Source organism: Myotis davidii, unplaced genomic scaffold (assembly GCF_000327345.1).
Source record: "Myotis davidii unplaced genomic scaffold, ASM32734v1 scaffold2293, whole genome shotgun sequence".
NCBI classification, from domain to species: domain Eukaryota; kingdom Metazoa; phylum Chordata; class Mammalia; order Chiroptera; family Vespertilionidae; genus Myotis; species Myotis davidii.
Window position 1 is genome coordinate 41,759 of NW_006284811.1, and position 21,242 is coordinate 63,000.

The window sequence follows — 21,242 nt, forward strand, 5'->3', positions numbered from 1 at the left end:
TGAATAAAATATATATTTTAAGAATAATAATCAAACATAATGGGAAACATTTCTCAACTGAGAGCACATTTGTGGGAGGGGTGTGCATGTGTGTTGTTGTGTGTATGTATGCAATTAGAATCAAATTATTCGTGTGTTGTTGTGTGTATGTATACAATTATCAAGGTAACCTATAGTATAAAACTTTTTTAAAAAACACAAATAAAACATATAAACTACTGAACATTTTGTTTGCTGTTAATCCTCACCCAAGGACATTTTCCCATTGATTTTTAGGGAGAGTGGAAGAGATAAGCAAAGACAGAGAGAAACATCGATGTGAGAGAAGCACAATTGGTTGCCTCCTGCATGCATGCCAACCAGGGCCCTGGGAGGAGTCTGCAACCAAAGTACACGCCCTTTACTGGAATCAAACCAGGACCCTTTGGTCCTCAGATTGACACTCTATCCACCCAAGCCTGCTAGGGAACTGCTGGATAATTTTTACTGCATCTAGGAATTTCACTCACAACAGTTTTAATTGGTCATATTTATGAAAGCCTTCTGAGGCTATTTTGGTCAAGATTCAGCACATGTCATATGAGTAATTTTTTTTTTTGTATTTTAAACTCAGAAACTATAGCAACAATTATGTGTCTGTGTTTAGTAATAAGAGGGTATTATCACAGGGTATTGAAAGTTTCATATGATGAGAGGAAATCAGGACTCAAACAATTTTAAATCCAAAGTTATATCTATTTGGGTATCACTTTCAAATGTAGAAGAAAAAATATAGTACAAATGCAAAACTAAATATCATTGACCTTTGAACAACATGAATTTGAACTGAGTCTAATTATATATGGAGTTTTAAAATAAATGTCTTAAGTACATTTTCTCTTTCTTATAATTTTTATTAACATTTTATTTTCTCTAATTCATTGTAAAAATACAACATATAATACACATAACATGCAAAATATTCATTAATAGACTCTTTATGTTATTGTTAAAGTTTCTGGTCAACTATAGGCCATTAGTGGTTACTAGTAAAGTTTTGGGAAAACAAAAGTTATGCATGGATTTTCAACTACACGGAGGTTGGCACCTCTTACCACTTCATTGTTCAACGGTTTAATTGTATAGCTTTTCCCCATTTTCCTGTCTGATAATAGCAAGTGGAAGAATATATTCCTTTTTACTTTCACTTGAAATATGCTAAAATTACTAAATTAACAAAAGCCACAGGTTCTTTCTTACCTTTTCACCTTGTGATTTTTTCAACTCTACTTCCACTCTTGTACCCATTATGGAACAGTTCTTATTAAAAATTTTAATTGCTACATGTAATTATTTATTGGATATGTTTCACCAATTAGAAAATAGCGAAGTAGTTCTCATTGATACTCTAATCTGCCTACTATCAAGTAAATGTTCACAAATATGTTTTAAAGAAATGAATACCTTTATGTAATATTTCCATTCACCTGTCAAAGATTATGTAGGAGTTTAGTAACCTGCGGTAGATGGTCAGGCCTTGATAGAAGTTTGTTATTCTTCAGAAAAAAGTCAGTGATAAAAGACACCAAACAACTGGCAGAACCCTTACATTGCCTTCACCATAGACAGGTCAACACCAGGATAGTTGAGCATTTTCTCCACACTAATATAAGTAACCATTTCTCCCCATGTTAAGGGGACATAGTTAAAATATACAGGGAGTATGTCAGGCAGAAAGCTTGAATCCCCTGGGGTTCTAGTAAAAAGCAATTCAGGTCTTAGCAATAAAAATACATACTATTATTGTTTTCTAATGCTTAAGTCAATTTTAAAAACAGATGAATGATGAATTGACTTTTGGAAATATCTTTAAGAAAAAAATAATCATTTTAATCTAGTTTTCTTTCATTATTAAAACCAAGTTTTTATTATTATCACTAAGTTTCTTCTTAAAAAAAAATGATGGCTGGGTATAGAGAAGTGAAATGGCATGGCCCCACACCCATGTATGGCAGTTATAGTAATCAAATGAACATGACCCTATCAAAATTACAACTAAATAATAGAACAGCCACACTTGAGAACCCCCTGAAAACTTACTGAACATAAAATCCTATAACTAAGGATATAAAGAAGCCACATCCAGATTGGTAGGAAGGGTAGAGAAGCGAAATGGGCTGGTCCCACACCCTTGTATGGCAGTTAAAACTCAGAAGGAGTGTCTCTCAGCTGTGGAGGTTCCCCCTGAGTAGCAAGAGATCCCAGGCTCCCATTGGGCTCCCCAGCCAAAGCACTAGTGGCAGGAAGAGGAGTCCCCACAACATGTGGTGAATGTTGGATCCTCTATAAATAACATCTGTTTTCTGCCTAGATACTCTTAACAAATTTTCTATATCCTATATAATAAAACCCTAATATGCAAATCGACCAAACAGCAGAATGACCAGTTGCTATGATGTGCACTGACCACCAGGGGGCAGATGCTCTATGCAGGAGCTGCCCCCTGGTGGTCAGTGCACTCCCACAGGGGGATCACCGCTCAGCCAGAAGCTGGGCTCATGGCTGGCAGGCGCAGCAGCGATGGTGGGAGCCTGTCCCACCTTTGCAGCAGCGCTAAGGAACAGCTAGCCGAGAGGTAAGGAGCAGTGAGCAGGCGGGCAGTAAGGAACGAGGGGTCCTGGACAGTGAGAGGGATCCTGGACTGCAAGAGGGCTGTTCAACTGCTGGCTTAGGCCTGATCCCCAGGATCCTGGACTGCAAGAGGGTGCAGGCCGAGCGAGGGCCCACCCCCCAGTGCACCGGGCCTCTAGTTTTTAAATAAAAGGAAAAAAAGTACTTGTATATAGATATTAAACCTGTTTCATTACTTTTTTCCTGTAAAATGTAGCATTACATTTATAGTAATCAAATGAACATAACATGTATGTAATAAAATGACTTGTAACAAAATGTAAGTGGTACAAAAGAGTACCATATTGGTATCTATTCTTTTATACTCTGATAATATAAAATTACATTTTCTATCTACAAAACAAATTTCAACTAGAGGATAATGGTGAAAAAACTATTTAACTCTCTCTTAGGCAGTGATTCTTTCTGAAATAAGTATCTTTATTTAGTGTGGTAAGTTGTTAGCCTTCAAGAAGAGTATTCATGAAATTATTTTATGTATTGTCTTTGTAAGGAAGGATGCAGGAGAGAAAGATACAAAATACCCTCTCTGACCTCTTTCTCCTGATCTTTATTATTTTTCAGTCACTCTTTAAAAGAGAATGCGGAGATTTAAAGGAACACTTATTAGCTTGAATAAGTGGTATTAGTTTTCTCCATTTGGAGGGATGCTATGTTATTTCTCTATTATTTTATACCCACACTGTCCATCTACCATGAAAACGAGTTTTTCTACTCTTTTCTCTGAAATTTTCTGGAGGAATAATCTGAGAGTGAGATCAAATTGGGTCTTTAAAATCTAGATACTTATCTTGCTCAATGCAGGCCATGTAGCATTCCTATTTGTCTATTTTAATATCCCACAAAGGAATACCTTTGTAGTTTGCTGATAAACTTTTCATTGAAGTCCAACATCACTTACAAAATTCATTAAGGCTTAATTTAAGAGAGAGAAAATGCTTTGGCTATAGAACACAAATAAAAATATTGATTTATTTATAGCACTATATATATATATCTTCTCAGCTATAAAAGTCCAGTTGTTGTGATTCCTTATTCATTTGTAGAAATCTTGTTCTTTAGAGATGTAAATTAGAACAAACGAGTTACAGTTCTGGAGCAACTCTTATGCACCTGAATTACTAAAGTCAGTAAAAATGAACATAGATATTAACCCAAAGTGGATTTTAAATAAACAGTTTATTAAACCACTCGTTCTTTTACTTTCAGTTTACCGTAACTCACATAACCATTGGGCTATGATTGATTAAGGCAGTGTACTGTGGACTACAAATGAGAAAACTTGTTTTCCTATCATGGCTTTGCTCACAGCCACTATCAGTTCTGTGCGTTTTGTTTCCTTCTGTATCCTGCATTCCGTGATGCTACCCTTCTCATCACACTCAACATGGTCACTCCCTTGTTATTTATTCATTTAAATACTAGTTCAACACATATAGCAACTTTGGAACATTATTATCAGATGCAGTTCTTGGCGATGGGGAAAATCGTGCGGATGTAAGGAGGCAACACTCCAGGCTTCATAATACTTACAAGTTCTCAGAAGTGAAATAGACAAAAAACAACAACAACAACAACACATTTGAACAAATAGAGAAAAGTGCAGGGTAAACTAGAAGCACAAAAAGAAATAGGAGGCAGTAATCTAAGAGCTGGAAAACTTTCAGGAAGAAGTGATTTCTAATGTACTTTAAACTAACAGTGGGGAAGAAGGGTCTATAGAACTGAGGAGATGGCAAACGCAAAACTCTAAGTGAAAAGGGCAAGGTCCATGCATTGAACCAATATAAGCTCCATGAAGTCTACAGTGAGGAAATCTTCAACTCTGAGCTTCTTTAAAATTTTTACAGCCTGCCCACATGGCTCAGTGATTGAGGGTCAACCTATGTAGCAGGTCACTGTTCAATTCCAGGTCAGGCACATGCCTGGGTTGCAGTCTCCATCTCCAGTGTGGGGTGAGCAGGAGGCAGCCGATCAATTATTCTCTCTCGTTATGGATGTTTCTAGCTCTCTCTTCCTCTCTGAAATCAATAAAATATATATCTAAATTAAAAAATATATATTTGAATTGATTTTTATAGAGAAAGGAGGGGAAAGAGAGAAAGAAATATCAAATAGCTGCTTCCTGCATGCCCTCTACTGGTGATTAAGCCCAACATGTGCCCTGACTTTACTGAACTGCCAATCTTTCCTCACACAGGACCACGCCCAACCAACTGAGCCACACTGGCCAGGGCTAAAAATTAACTTTTTCCCCCTTGTATTCCCAGACTACTAGAGACATTAAAATATGCTCGGGTTCATACAGTTCAGAAGTATGCCGTCTTATACTACAATTAAATAAGTTTATCATGGGCAATTTCATGTTTTCATTTTCTTAAGATTCAAAGATAATTCCTAAGAATTGGAGAATAAAGAAAAGGGCACACATAGCAAATGGAAGAAGTATTTGGATTATTAATACAATATTGTTGCCAATATTTTTAAAATAATAGGCATTCATTTATGCTCTGAACATTGTGTTCTTTAAATATGTATTTGGAAGTTATAATCTTGTACCAGGTTATGAATCTATATCATTTCACAGCACTCTTTACCAGAAATGGCTGTTTGAAGTGTTTCTCTTTTTCTCATAAGTAAGTGTGGCAAACTCCAAATTCATAGCCTAACTTTTGTTTTCTATGGCAGTGACACATAAATTGTAAGAAGGGTTTGAAGCAGTATAGTAGTTAATAAAAGAGGCAACAATAAAAAAAGGCAACTCAATTTCAAGAAGAGCTGTTTAAGCTCAGTGAACAGTGTCAAAAATATGCTGGCTCCACTTAGGAATATATCAAGTACACTCCTCATTGCATTTCAGTAGACTGGACTGGAGAAATGAAGAAGGGGAAAGACTGAAAGATTGGATCAGATATTTCTGCTCAATTCATCAATACATTTGAAAATGAGAAATACCACTAAAGAATCAGTAGTTCATAAAAATGGACTATAATCCATATGGCACCAGAGCTTATGCTTATTAAATCAATGAAATGTCTTAGTATAGTGTAAAATCTGTTAAAAATCAATAATAATAGTAATACTAATAATACCGTTAATGGCTACCATTTTAGAACATCTATCAAGTGCCAGTCATTCTAATTGGTAATTGTCACTTGAAGTACTTAGTTTCAAGAGAAATAACAAAATTGCCCATTTAAAATTAGGCAAATGGGGACTACCACCATTACATCTTACCATGGAACCACTTAGGTCTCAGAAGACAAGTTCCTGTTTGCTAGGCCAGATAATTTTTACTGAAACTATACTTGTGACTAGTGGCTATGCCATATAATCTCAAAGCATTGGTTTTTTATTGACTTTGAAATTTCTAGGGAAAAATAGCACATATATTATTCTATATCTTTTTACTATAATAAAAACATCCCCAAAGTGTTTTATTTATTTCTTTACCACCTCCTAATCTTATGAGAATATTGGCTCATTTCACAACACTTATACATGCTACTTAAATCCGTCTACTTAAATTGTTAATGTCAACTGGATCTGAACACTATCTGTCCTTTCTCTTATTATTTTCTAACAAAGAAACTTGTGTTTTCTAACTTTCTCTAAAGTCAGTCTTGTAGGCTTCTTATAGTAAGAGATAATAAGTCAATCAGTACTAGGTTTGCCAAAGCATTGATTATTAAAGAAAACTGTACTCAATGTCACTTTCGATCTATATATATAAAACCCTAAGCGACTGTTTGGCTGTTCGACCAGTTGACCATTTGACCAGCTGCCAAGACATGCATTGACCACCAGGGGACAGATGCTCAATGCAGGAGCTGCTGCCTGGTGGTCAGTGCGCTACAACAGCAGGAGCGCCACTCAGCTGACAGATGGATGCCAGATGCCCGGCTCACAGCTGGCGAGAGCAGCTGCTGTGTCGTGAGCCTCTCCTACTTCTGCAGCTGCCCTCCTGGGTGGTGGCAGCAGGCACAGTGGGGCCAGGATAAGTGGGATCTGCATGGCACCCGGCCCGGGCTCGGGCTCCTCCCTGGCCACCTGTCACTTCGCACATTCTATGTCCCTTGAGGGATGTCAGACATCCCCTGAGGGGTCCTGGATTGTGAGAGGACACAGGCCAGGCTGACAGACCCCACCGGTGCATGAATTCATGCATCAGGCCTCTAGTTATATCGTACTAGGGGCCCGGTGCACAAATTCATGCCCCTTAAAAGGAACTGTGGGCCCTGATGTTGCAGTGGGCACAGAGGCATGTCTCAGCCTATCCTCTGGGCCCCTGCCTGGCCCCTCTTGCCACAGCCCCCTGTCCTGGGTCTGCTGGCAGCCTGCTCCCGCCACTGTTGCTCCCATGTACTAACGGCACCGGGCTACTAGCACCTGCTGACACTGATGGTGTGGAGCAATTGAGGCCGGTGCCAGCAGCTGGTGCGAGCGGGGCCGGCGCTATCAGTGGTGCAAGTGGTGGCTGATGCTCTGATAGCCCCTCTGAAGCAGGGGGAGGTGGAGAAGCCCTGAGGAGTGATCAGGGTCCACAGTGGGTGCGGGAGGTGGCTCCGGCACCAGCAGCAGGTGCAAACAGGACTGGCGGCGGCAGCTGGTGCTAGTGCTGGGCGGTACCGCAGTGCATGGGAGTCAAGAATTTTCAGTAACCATCAGAGGCTCACCCTGATGACAGCAACCAGTGCCCTGCCTTGGTCTGGCACCCCCGCTCACCTGCTCCACCATCCCTCCATGGACAATGCCTGCCATGTTCCGCGCTCTGCCACCTGCTGCTGACACCCATCATGTTCCGCTCATGCCCCCTGGTGGTCAGTGTACGTGATAGTGACCAGTTGTTTGGTTGTTTGGTTGTTCTGCTGTTCACTCTACTTGCATATTAGTGTTTTATATATATAGATGATGGGCAGTGCAGAGGTAGCAATCTGCCTTAAAGCAAACAGTAAGGGAGTGCATGGTTGTACATAACTTAAATATAAAAGAACAAAATAATATCAAAATAAAAGATGTTCTATTAGTATATTTTTATTACCACAATGGTCCAGCAATTTTGAACAATATGAGTAATAAAATACTTTTCCCTAAGAAATCTTTTGTCAGTTTAAGTTAAAAATATTGTATGGCCCTAACTGTTTTGGCTCAATGGATAGAGCATCAGCCTGCAGACTGAAAGGTCTCAGGTTCGATTCCAGTCAAGGGCATGTACTTTGGTTGTGGGCTCATCCCCAGTAAGGAGTGTGCAAGAGGCAGCTGATCGATGTTTCTCTCTCATCGATGTTTCTAACTCTCTATCCCTCTTCATTCCTCTCTGTAAAAAAATTCAATAAACCATATTTTAAAAAATTGTATGGGTGTAGTCTAATTTAAAAAAACATACATATGTTGCCCTGGCCATTTTCTGGGTTGTGGGCTTGATCCCCAGTAAGGGACAGCTGATCAATGTTTCTCTCTCTTACTCTCCTTTTCTCTCTCTGTAAAATTAATTAAATATATATTTAAAGCCGAAACCGGTTTGGCTCAGTGGATAGAGCGTCGGCCTGCGGACTGAAGGGTCCCCGGTTCGATTCATATATATATATTTAAAATAAAAACCATTTATATGTGCTTCTAATTGACATATTATATTATGTAACTTTTATTAAATACTAGAGACAAGTGTACAAATCATGCACTGGTGGGGTCCCTAGGCCTGGCCAGCAATCGAGGTCTATTGGGGGCTGGGCTGGCCTTGGGGAGAGGCCTGGGGAAATTGGCTGGCTGATTGTGGGCTCACCAGCCAGGGGGAGGGACCATGAGAGGTTGGTAGTCAGCCCCCCAACTGGAGCTGATGGGAGGGCTAGTTTGCTCAGGGGAGGGGTTGTGGGAGGTTGGCCAGCCAGGAAGAAGGGCCACAGGAGGTTGGCCAGCTGACCAGAGGGAGGGGCCGCGACATAGTGACTGGTTGACCAGTGGTTTGGGTCGTTTGGTCATAGCAGTCATTTAGGCTCATATATATACATTGAGTGGCCAGATTATTATGAACACCTGACGTTTGTAGGCAAATTAGCTATAATTTCGCGCTGAAGTTGCTAGAGGCCAGACCATTATAAATAGGGAAGCAGGTTGCTTACCATGACAGTAGAAGTGATTTTTTTTTCTGAAGACATGGGTAAACAACGCAATTTAACAGCCTTTGAATGTGGAGTATATGTATAGATTGTATACTCATAGAACTTAATTCAGAGAATTTCCAGTTATACAGTAGACTCTCAACACAACTGAACTCAGATATAGTCATTCTCCAAATTAAGCTTCTAATAATTTGTAATAATTTGAATTCCCTTTGGATAGAGTATGTGTCACCAACAAATGAGAAGTACATGTTACAATTTTCAAAGGTGACACAAAAAACAGTAATAGGTCAATAAATATATAGATGAAGAAATTAAATTATGTCATTCTGTATATGTGCTGGAAGTTTTGGATTTTACCTTAAAACTTAATAGAGTGAAGTAATATGTGAATTAAAAGGAGTACATTGTTCATTTGATAAATTCAAATTAGTTCATGTATATACTTTATTTATTTTAATAATATATTTTAAATTTGGTTTTACTATTCTAATTGTTAATGTTTTGTTTAAAACAGAACACAAATCATAAAAGTAAAATGTCACACCAGTGGAGCAATTCAGTACTTACTTAAATTAAACATTTTATCTTTTGCTTGTAATAAAATATACTTCTTAACATATGATCATTTAAATAAATTATTATATCAGACTGTAACTTAAGGATCAAATTTTATGGTGTTCACATGAAAGTAAACTGTTGACTACATGGTTATGCTTTTATTTCTATTTTCTGCAGGAATTTGGAAGAGCCTGAAGTCATTTGCTATTTTATTGTGAAACCGATAGCTTGTTCATAGTTACTCTAAGTTTTATAGGAAATTTTGAAGTGAGGAACTCTTATCAACATAAAACAATATAATTCTAAAGTACAACAACAGCAAAAAAGCCATATGGAAAGTAATTACCACATTGAATCAACTTTGAAAAGTGTAATACATTTAATATTTCATATAGTTCTTAAAAATTTGTAGGAAATTTAGGCTTGCATATCCATAGAAGAAACAAGATAAAATTTAAATGATACAACTCTAGCAGGTTTGGCTCAGTGAATAGATCATTGGCCTGTGGACTAAAGGGTCCTGGGTTTGATTTAGGTCAAAGGCACATGCGCGGGTTGCTGACGCTATCCCCAATAGGGGGCGAAGTGTGCAGGAGGCAACCGACCAATCATTCTTTCTCATCATTAATGTTACCATCTCTCTCTCTCCCTCTCTCTCCCTTCCTCTCAGAAATGAATAAAAATATATTTTAAACAATTTTAAATGATACGGGTAAAATATGAAAATGAATAATTTTTTAAACCTTAATAATTTTGAAGAGAAAAAAAGTACTATCAAATGTCAACCTAATAATAATAATAAAGATATTCTTGCAAAGATCGAGACTAAGACTTTGATGAAGGGATATGATAAATAAAGCTTTAATGCATTGTCATGTTACTACTTGATCAGTAATGGTTCTAGTGGATTGGGAGTTAACCTGGTTAAAAGTTGAACCACATAAGAAATATTGTTATGTAATTGAGTGAGAATGAGAAAAATACAAAGGCAGAAATCAACTCTTTCAACTTCATGATTTTATAGACTTTACACACTATCCATAACGTGGAAAAGTGTTGAGAGTTTATGTAAGTTGTTTGAAATGAAGAAAACAAATTTCTTTTATTTGTTTGTAGATAATGAGACAAAATCTGAAATGTCCAACATAATAAATTACTTAAGTATGATGGAAACATACCCCCTGATGTTGAGACATCTGAACAATATCTATCTTTTTACAAAATGTAAGATTTTGGCAACAGATCTAAAAACCAGTCTATAGTTATATATAAATACATAAAATGAGGACTTTTCAGATTACATTTAGACTTAATTATTCTTTCAGCCAAACAAAAATTTTCATCCTCTGATCATAAAAACTATGTCACCAACAAATAAAGGGCATTGTGTTGAAGTCAAAGAAATTACTCTCAAATTATGACTCAAAGTTGAAAGAACATTTTGTAAGGATCGCTATGTTATTTTCTTCTCTAGAGAGACTGATCCAAATAATTGAATTCATCTTCTGGGAAATTACATCACAGAACATATAGTTACAAATAATAAAAATGCAAAGCCACTTGAAATTCTTAACAGCATTCCCAAAGCTTTGTACTCTGATCATTTATACAAATTGGTTAGACACATCAATGTTGAAGATGGTCAAGATGAAATAAATTTTTAGCTTTTGCTTTATTTCCCAAAAAAATTGCCTGAAACAACTACACAATGTTTGAAGATATAGCAATAGAACTCTGGTCAGTATGCATGATTGCTTTGAAGCAAAATGTTCAATTAATCCTAAGTTTTCATTTGTTCTTTGAGCATAGTATTCTCCAAAGATTCAGTTAATTTATTCTTACAAAGGACTAGAGACCCGGTGCACAAAATTTCTGCATGGGGGTGGGGAAGGTCCCCTCAGCCCAGCCTGCACCCTCTCCAATCTGGGACACCCTTGGGGGATGTCCTGGGGATCGGGCCTAAACCAGCAGTCAGACATCCCTCTAACAATCCAGGACTGCTGGCTCCTAACGGTTCACCTTCATTCCTGCCCGATCACCCCTAAATACCCCAACCTGCCAGTCTGATCACCCCTAACCAACTCTGCCTGCTGGCCTGATCACCCCTAACTGTCCCCCCTGCTGGCCTGGTCACACCTTACTACACTCCCGGCTGGCCTGGTCACCCCAACTGCTCCCCTTTCCTGGCCTTAGTCACCCCTAATGGCCCCCCACTGGCATGGTCATCCCTTACTGCCTCCCCTGCTGACCTGGTCACCTGCAACTGCCCCCCCTGCCAGCCTAGTCACCCCCAACTGCCCCTCTGCTGGCCTGGATGCCCCCAACTGCCCTCTCCTGACCTGGCCACCCCTAACTACCCCCCCCTGCTGGCCTGGTCACCCCATGCAGCCTGGTGTTAAGTCATTTGGTCATCCCTCACTAATCCCCTGCTGGCCTTGTCGCCCCACGCAGCCTGCTGTTTAGTCATTACTGTTACTGTGAAGGCATCCCAGACAATTTGCTTATTCCTCTATTATTAGTATAGATTTCCTCATTGTGATGTATTTTTTGGAATTTTTAAGAAATAAATCCATCCTTTCCAGTCTCATCTCAATGGAAAATGTTATAGAATGTAGATATAATCACCAAAGACTTTCTTAAAGGGTGGAGTGCTAATTTGAAGCTGTGTATAGGAATTAAAAAATGTTAAAGTTAATTCAACCGATGAAATCCTGGGCAATCCACAGAAAGTGTGGGCTTGTGAGGGTCAGCTCAGATGTTATTTTCTGCCATAAGTACCTTTCCTATATGATCTCTCATTGTAAGGTAAACTTTGAGTTATGAATATTACAAATAGCCACAATAAAACTCGAAATATTTACAGGGAAAGACCAATCTTTGAAATTAATCTTTGAAGACTGGCTCACAGAAAGAAGTGGAGACTATTAATTTCACAATAAAATGTAAAAACACTGAATGTGTGTAGAAAAAAATAAGTTCAATTTAATAGAAAAATGACTCCCAAAAGGATAAAGTATAAGGATGCTACATCATCATAAAGTATCATATAGATTGTCTGAATGACTCAATTGTGTTTTCTAACAACTGGATCATATTTCTAAACACCAGATCAAATGAAGTCAATGTATACTAACCGTTAGTGATTTTTCTCTAAAAAATTAAACTTCAAACATATTTTTTATCAAATGTAATAGAAATTTATGATGAATTATCTGGTGAAGATATTTTTGGACCACAAAAATACTGTAAGTATTATAAAATCAACCCTAAAGAAATAAAGATACAAATAAACTATAGGAATGTAGATTTTTATTTGAAATTTCTAATTTATTTATCTCTGCCAATCTAATTATTGTATTTAAGAAACTTTCTTTTGGATAATTGTCAAGTTAAGCTTTTTGAAAATAAAAAAATTATAAAATGATTTTTATCAATTATGAATGAAAAATTGAATATGATTATGCTATTTATGAAAGATCTGTATTGAAGAATACAGATTTTGAAAGATTCATTGAACTTTGCAGAACTTAAGGCTCAAAACTAAAATGTAATACTATCATTTACTACCACTATAGAACAGTATATATCCTATCTAATAAAAGAGAAACATGGTAATTGGCATACAACCGCTACCCTTCCCATTGGCTAATCAGGGCAATATGCAAATTAACTGCCAGCTAAGATGGTGGCCCGCAGCCAGGCAGCTTGAAACTAACATGAGGCTTTCTTGCTTCAGTGACAGAGGAAACCAACACCCTGAAGGGTGTGTGACCAGCTGCAAACAGCCATCATCTCCTCACACAGGCTGGCCAGGCACCCCAGTGGGGACCCCCACCCTGATCCAGGACACCCTTCAGGGCAAACCAGCTGGCACCCACCCATGCACCAGGCCTCTACCCTATATAGTAAAAGGGTAATATGCCTCCCAGCACCAGGATCAGAGGAGCCGGGGGCCTTCCAACACCTGGATCAGCATGACAGGGGTAAGCGCCCAAACCCTCTGATCGGCCCTGCACTTTGTGTGACAGAGTACGGCACCCCAACCCTCCTCCCCCATGGGCCGTGCTCTGTGTGTGATGGGGTAGAGCCATAACTTCCCCATTGGCCCTGCCCTGAGTGTGAGAGTGGCAGCGCCCCAACCCCCTGATCGGCCCTGCTCTGTGGGTGATAGAGAGCAGCGCCCCAACTCCCTGATGGGCCCTGCTCTGTGCATGACAGGGTACAGAGCCCCAACTCCCTGATTTGCCCTGCTCTGTGCATGACAGGGGGTGGCGCCGCAACCTCCCCATCAACCCTGCCTTGAGTGTGACAGGGGACGGTGTCCCAAACCCCCAATCAGCCCTACCCTGAGCATGACTGAGGGTGACATCACAACCTCCCGATCGCCCTGCTCTGTGCATGACAAGGGGTGGCGCCCCAACTCCCCAATCGGCCCTGCTCTGAGCCCAATCAGGGGCTGCACCTAGGGATTGGGCCTGCCCTCTGCCACCCGGGAGCAGGCCTAAGCCAGCAGGTCATTATCTCCCGAGGGGTCCCAGACTGTGAGAGGGTACAGGCCAGGCTGAGGTTACACCCCTGCCTACTGAGTGCACAAATTTTTGTGCACTGGGCCTCTAGTTTATGTATAAATAACTAGGGGCCCAGTGCACAAAAATTTGTGCACTGTAGGGTCCCTAGGCTTGGTTGGTGATCAGGGCTAATCAGGGCCTTCCTGTTGCCAGCCAAGCCCTTCCTTTGTTCCCCGACACCCCCTGGTGGTCAGCCCACATCATAGCAAGAGATCAAACTCCTTTTCTTCCAGTGGAACTCCAGAGGGGACACTTTGCATATTAGCCTTTTATATATGTAGATGAGTAAAAATATATATATATATATTGATTCTGGTAGTCAAATACACTAGTATGCTGTTGCCTTTTGAATCATTAAAACCATTATCCTCCCACATGGTTTTTCATAAGACCATACCTAACCTCAACCTAGATTTCAATACAGTATTATTTTTCTGACTAGCTATCTTTTCTATTGGACATACATTGAACACTATTTGAAAAATCCTCTGGTTTCAGCAACCAGATTCATGCAAGCCTCAAAAAGCCTTTACTGATGCAATCTCACAGAGCCTTGCATTAATTTGAGGATCTTGTTATGTGATTCCTTCCCTGGAGACCCATGTGAATGTCAGCTAGTCCTGCTGGCTTGGTGACCTGGAAGTATAAGGAATTAATGTCAACAGGGCCACCCTGGAGCAGTGAGGACGAAGAGTGTTTAATAAAGATTTCCTGTTATTTGTTTGGGTGAGCAATTCTGTGGTCCATTTTGTAAGGCTTCTCAGAAGGTCCTAGTGGGAAAGGTTAACACTTGCTCAAAAAGCTTCCAACTACCCTCACTGGTTTGGCTAAGTGGATAGAGCATTGGCCTGCAGACTGAAAGGTCCCAGGTTCAATTCCGGTCAAGGATGTACCTTGGTTGCAGGCACATCCCCAGTAGGAGATGTGCAGGAGGCAGCTGATCAATGTTTCTCTCTCATCGATGTTTCTAACTCTATCCCTCTCCCTTCCTCTCTGTAAAATATCAATAAAATATATTAAAAAAGAAAAAAAGCTTCCAACTCAAGAATACATTCTTATATTGGCTTTTCCTCCTTTCCTATTTCACTCCCCCACCCTGCATTCTACTTTCTACCTGGGATCACATTCTAAAATAAATTAGCCTTGCCCAGACAGTGTGAATCAGTGATTGAGCATTAACCTATGAACCAGGAGTCATGGTTCATTGATGATTCTATCTCTCTCTCCCTCTCCCTTCCTCTCTGAAGTCAATAAAAATATATTTTGAAAAATAAAGTAAAATAGAAAACTAGCCTCAGACAAGCCTTGATATGGTTCTGTTATCAGAGTGGACCTAAAGTTAAGGCACTTTTAACGTGTCATCTTCGCTGGGTCTTCCCACTGAGGTTAAATTGCATTAATTTATCATCATTTTTTCATGAGGGAACAGGAAGGAAGTCCTGGGTAGGGGACAGGAGTGGGGTGGAGGAGGTCAAATGTGGTGGTGGGGGGGAGACATCTATAATACTTTCGACAACAAAGTTATCTATACTAATAAAAGGATAATATGCTAATTAGACCGGGAGACCTTCTGGACGTCTTTCTGGACAAAGCCATGGTGGTGGGGCCGAGGTAGAGGCAGTTAGGGGCAATCAGGCCGGCAAGTGGGGGGCAGTTAGGGGTGATTAGGCCAGCAGGTGGAGTGGTTAGGGGCAGTCAGGCAGGCAGGCAGGTGAGTGATTAGGGGCCAGTGGTCCCAGATTGTGAGAGGGTGCAGGCTTGGCTGAGGGACAGCCTCCCTGTGCACCAGGCCACTAGTATTAAAATAATAATAATAAGAGTTCACTTGAAACTCACATAATTTTAAAGTTTTTACATTGATCTGTGCAGTCATCCACTCTAAAGCCTGTCTAGTTCTTCTGCAACGACTCAATTCAGCAATCACAATATGTTAATAGTTGTTTCTCAATTGCTGTTGTAAAGCTGGCTCTCAATCTGCTGCTTTTAGAGGTCCCATCTCACATTTCAATAGACCTCATCCTTCTCTGGAATAGTCATTCTAGTTTGCTCTTTCAGCTCTGTATCCTCTGTTAGATACTGTTGCATTTTTTTACCATGTCCAAATTTAGAAACAAGTTTGATAGATAAGAGTCAGAATGATAGAGATTAAATTAATCTTTATTTTAATTATAGGTGATTTTGTAGGATATAGCTTCAGTATGTTTTAATAATATCTTTCCTAGTAATACAGCCAGTGCACATCAATAAAAACTGAAATAAAAACCAGAATGTAAGAAAAAGAAGCCCACCAAACTATATAAAAAGCTGCCAATCTCTGTTTGAATAAAACTAAAAGTAAACGTTTTAAATTTACACCTTTTAATGCTGCCTTTTCTCATCTATACTAATAAAAGGGTAATATGATAATATGGAAGACCTTCTGGACAGAGCCACAGAGGCTGCGAAGGGCCCAGGCTCAGGCCAGCAGTGACAGCAGCAGTGGGGTAGTGGGGGCAGCGCCTTCCCCTGATCTGCCAGGTCAGAGGCCAGACTGCAGCTTAGGCCAGGGGTTGAGGCAGAGGTGGTTAGGGGCAATCAGACCAGCAGGGGATCAAGTTAGGGTCAATCTGGCCAGAGGGGGGCAAGGTAGGGGTGATCAGATTGGCAGGGGGGCAAGGTAGCGGTGATCAGGTCAGCAGCCAGAGGCAGTTAGGGGCGATCAGGCAGGCAGGCAGAGGAGTTAGGGGCGATCAGGCAGGCAGGCAGGAGAGCAGTTAGGAACCAGCAGTCCCGGATTGTGAGAGGGTGCAGGCTGGGCTGAGGGAATTCCCCCTCCCCACCCACCCTCGTGCACAAATTTTGTGCACCGGGCTTTGGGCCTCTAGTATTTTAATATTATCCTTGGAAAGTCTAAGGCCATTTGCTGCAGGATATCAGGACAGAGGGACTAGGGAAACTGAGATAAGGAAAGTTAAAATAAGGCAAATAGTGTGGGCAATTTGCAGTCAGCTTGCAAATAACAAGACATTATCTTCCCCAGCAAATGACATGAGGGCAAATGGTTAAAAGCCTCCCTAACAAGAGAATGCAGGAAAGTAGCAGGGAAGGGAAAAGGGAAAAACAACAACAAAAACAGTTTTACTCCCTAAGCAGAGAAGCCAGCAGTCTCAACGCTTGGCAAGATAAAGCTGCCAGGTGCTTCTCAGGAGTTCTGGGAAGGCCACAACAAAGTTAAAAGAGACCTTGAGAATTAATCTGTACCAAAATATTCAGCAGATAAATTTTCATACCAAAATATTAAGCAGAGGAATTTTAAGAGGAAGGGACATAATGCCTCGGACCCCCACCCAAATTGTACTTCAGATTAGTTGAGAGCCTGCCTGTGCTTCACAAACCAGATGCATAGATTTGCTTGCCTTGCTTCTTTCATAAAGGTACATGCTTTAATAAAATTGGCTTAATCACAATGCAAGCAAGTTCTCACATATAAATTCGTTTACATGAGAAGACAGGCATCGAGGTTGGGGACAGCCCTCGCCCTCTGACTCAGGGGGCTGTCCAATATCACCTCTCTGGTGATCGAATGGTTCCTCTAACACATTGATTATAGAACTTTAATTTTGTCCTGTGCAACAAAAGGTATTGTTGAAATCTGTAAAGAAAATATTTTATCTTCTAGACCGACTCTTTTGAGAATATTAGGCTTGGGGAATTCTTATGGGAACATAAAATGACTTTTGTTTTCTCAAGTGCTTTCTCTCTATTGCTTCTCTTGAACTCCATCGTAATCTTGAGGACCCTCTTTGCTTCTTAATGAACCCTTGTTTACAGAGATTGATGCAACTTTTGACTTTGAAAAAAATCAGATCTATACAAAAAGATAAAATAGAAAAAGAAACATGAACACCTAGAGAGACATGAATTAACTCTCAGCTGGCTGCAAATTGTGAATCTTTGTATTCATCTTCTGAAAAACACTACTCAATCAAGTATTTTTTAAGTAAGATTAGATGTGCATATCTATTTAAAAGATCAAGTATTATGATTGGAATTGTTTTTCTTCATTGTCTTGAATGTAAGGATTCTTTTTATATTAAGATGACTCCATCCTAATATCATCCTTATAGCAAATTCTAGTATTCTGTTAGCATCTTATTTCTGTATTTAACATTTCTGCCCTATCTATTTCTCTCTACATATATTTATTTGTATTAAATTGATCATTTCCTGACACTGGTCAATTTTTAATTTCCCTATTTGGTAAATTTTGCCCCCTTTCCCCACTATTTTCTTCAAGATATAAAATGAATCTATAAAAAATGAGCAGATCCCTCCCCTACCCCCGCAACCAGTTCAGTCTCATATACAATGTGGCAGGCTTTGGTTGAAGGTCATTTGGATTTTGAGAACTTAAATCACTTGTACACACAAGGGTTAATATTCATGTTATCATGACTTCACTAATTTTACACTTACTCTTGCTGTTCCAGAAAATTATACCTGGAAAGATAAAAGATGCAAATAACATTATTGTTCCCTTCAAGACTTTTAAAAAGATCTTTAAGATAAACATCAGACTGGCCCTAGCCAGTTTTACTCAGTGGTTAGATTGTCAATCTGTGGAATGAAGGGTTGTGGGTTTGATGCCTATCAAGGGCATGCACTTTGGTTGCAGGCTCATGCTGGGCCCCCAGTAGGGTCACATGCTGGGGGAAGCCAATCAGTGTGTCTCTCTCACATCAATGTTTCTCTCTCTCTGTCTCTCCCCTTCATTTCCACTCTCCCTAAAAATCAATGTGGGAAAATATCCTCAGGTGAGGATTAACAACAACAACAACAAAAACAAAATAAGCAGCAGACTATTAGCTTTTAACAAATACCACTTACTTTTAGATCTTTTACTTAAAACCTTAGCCTTGTCCTGTCCATAAATTATTAACTATTATATCATGCAACAATTCTAATCAAGCCCTCACATTGAATTATATGCTTAAACTATACCCTCAAAACCTCATAAATATCCCAACTTTTCTGTTCCCTCTCTGAAACAATATTAAGATATCTACAAGTAATTGAAGTCCCTTACCGTGTCTGTAAACACATAGTTTTGGTAGAATTTAGCACTTTGAACACTTTAAACAACTGTAAATTAGAATTGTGTTTATGAAACTTTTTCCTTATTTTTATACTAAAAGAGCCAAAGTTGCCATTATACCTGTTGTTGGGAGAAAATTCTCCTTGAATTCCTTGCCTCTCTGTCTCCTGAGCAGAGGCATTAACAATTTTTTTCCATTATTACCTCTCAAGATTGCATATAAAGCAAACAGCCTTGAAAGTTAAAGAGTGTCTTCCAAAACAGAAGACAGATTTTCTGTTCACATCAATAATGATACATTGTCTCTCTCTAGGGCAGAGGTTGTTATATGGGTTTTCTAGCAGGCTCTTTATAAAACACTAGTGGCCCTGTGCATGAAATTGGTGCACATTAAGAGGGAATTAGTTAGCGGAAATATTTTAATATAGCTATTTGCCCTTTCTCTATAATAGAAACGTAAGAGATGAAAGGAAATTAGTAAAACGTATATGAAAGACCCAGGCTTCCACCCAGCCCTGGCCTCCACTCAAGGAGCTGAAAAAAAAAGGAGGGGGTGGGAGCAGCCAGAACGGAGAAGCCAAGCCTCGCTGCTGCGGCCGCAGTCCCGGGTGTCAGAGGAAAACCAGTGCTGGCAGCCAGGGGAAGGAAGGCCTGTTGAGTGAATCTTTGTGCAATGGGCCACTAGTTAATAAATAAGCAGTAACAAAAGGATATAACAACAACAGAGGCATGATATAAAAACAACAAAAACATGATATAAAAATAACATTGATGCAAACAATGACTGATAAAGTGATTAAACTCATTCTAATATCTCCCTGCACACCACATTAAGAGTGAAAACACTTTCAGAGTGCTCGACTAATTTCCCTTATGATGACGTATTTAGAACTTTAACTATAACGTCACATGCCCTTCAAACTCGAGAGAAAGCAACATATAACTGACCATGTGCCAAAACGGGTTCAGGTAGGAATATGCTTACTCTGTCAAGAGTTTGTCCTTGTGATTTATTAATAGTCATCACAAATGCTGGCATCACAGGAAACTGTCATCAAATCAATTTAAATGGGAGGCCAGTGTCAGATGGGGACAAATTAATTCTTGAAATCAGAACAAGCTCTCCCTCTGTAGATCCTGTTGATACTTCAGCTTCAATAATGTTAGGTCATAATATTTTGATAAAAATAACTGGTACCATTACAAAGACCCCGTTTACTATTAAGATTTCTCAATAGCATGATAATTGCACCCACTTTCAACTTTATCTTATGACATGGCATTCCCGAAGGAGTAATACTATTAAGAAATTTGATGGTGCCCTCACCAGTTTGGCTCAGTGGATAGAGCATCAGTCTGTGGACTCAAGGGCCCCAAGTTTGGTTCTGGTCAAGGCATGTACCTTGGCTGTGGGCACATCCCCAGTAGGGAGTGTGCAGGAGGCAGCTGATCAATGTTTCTCTCTCATCGATGTTTCTAACTCTCTACCCCTCTCCCTTCCTCACTGTAAAAAATCAATAAAATATAAAAAAATAAAATAAAATAAATAAATTCAATGACAAAATTTTACTTTTCAGCATCATCCGTGGAATCAATGTAATCATCACTCGAATATGTGTGAAAATCTCCATGGAGTATATCCAAAATATCTTCATTTAATTTTTTAATGTGCCCATTTTTTTTTGACAAAGAATTGCACATTTAGGTATATTTTTAATATTATCTATAGACATAGTATTTCCGAAGGTAGCTTCAATAATAGATCTATTACAAATCATTTCACATGGGATTTCAATAATATCCATTCTGAAATGAAAACTGCTATCCAGTTTGCCATCTCCAAGTTTTACTAACCATTCACTATAAGCAGAATCCTCTGATCTCGTATTTGTTGTAAGAGACAACTTTCTGAAACATCCCCAAACATTACAGTACTTTAAACTCGTTTGTACTATGGCCAATCACATAGCATGTGGTACAATACTGGGACATTGTCGAAAATCCCCTCCAAGAAGGAGAACTTTCCCAGCAAATACAACATTCAAATTCATAATTTCTCTTAGTAATCTGTCTATGGCATTTATAGCATGACTGGATGCCATGGTGCATTCATCAATATTGAGAAGTTGGGCCTTTTTAATAGTTTTAGCAACTTCACTGTTTATATCGAGTCTAGAAATTGAAGTTTCATTCAATGGAATGGGTAATTTATATTGCGAATGAAAAGTGCTTCCACTGAGAAGTAAGTTT

The 21,242-nt window shown here is 39.4% G+C and overlaps 1 long non-coding RNA gene across 1 annotated transcript in view; it reads left to right on the forward strand.

Moving 5' to 3' along the window:
• Positions 1–13,399, forward strand: part of LOC107181563 — a 19,799-nt gene extending 6,400 nt beyond the window's left edge. The window contains exons 2-3 of the long non-coding RNA XR_001512224.1: positions 7,177–7,182; positions 13,339–13,399. This is a non-coding gene — a long non-coding RNA (uncharacterized LOC107181563). The remainder of the gene's footprint in view (positions 1–7,176; positions 7,183–13,338) is intronic.
• The last annotated feature ends 7,843 nt before the right edge of the window (positions 13,400–21,242 follow it).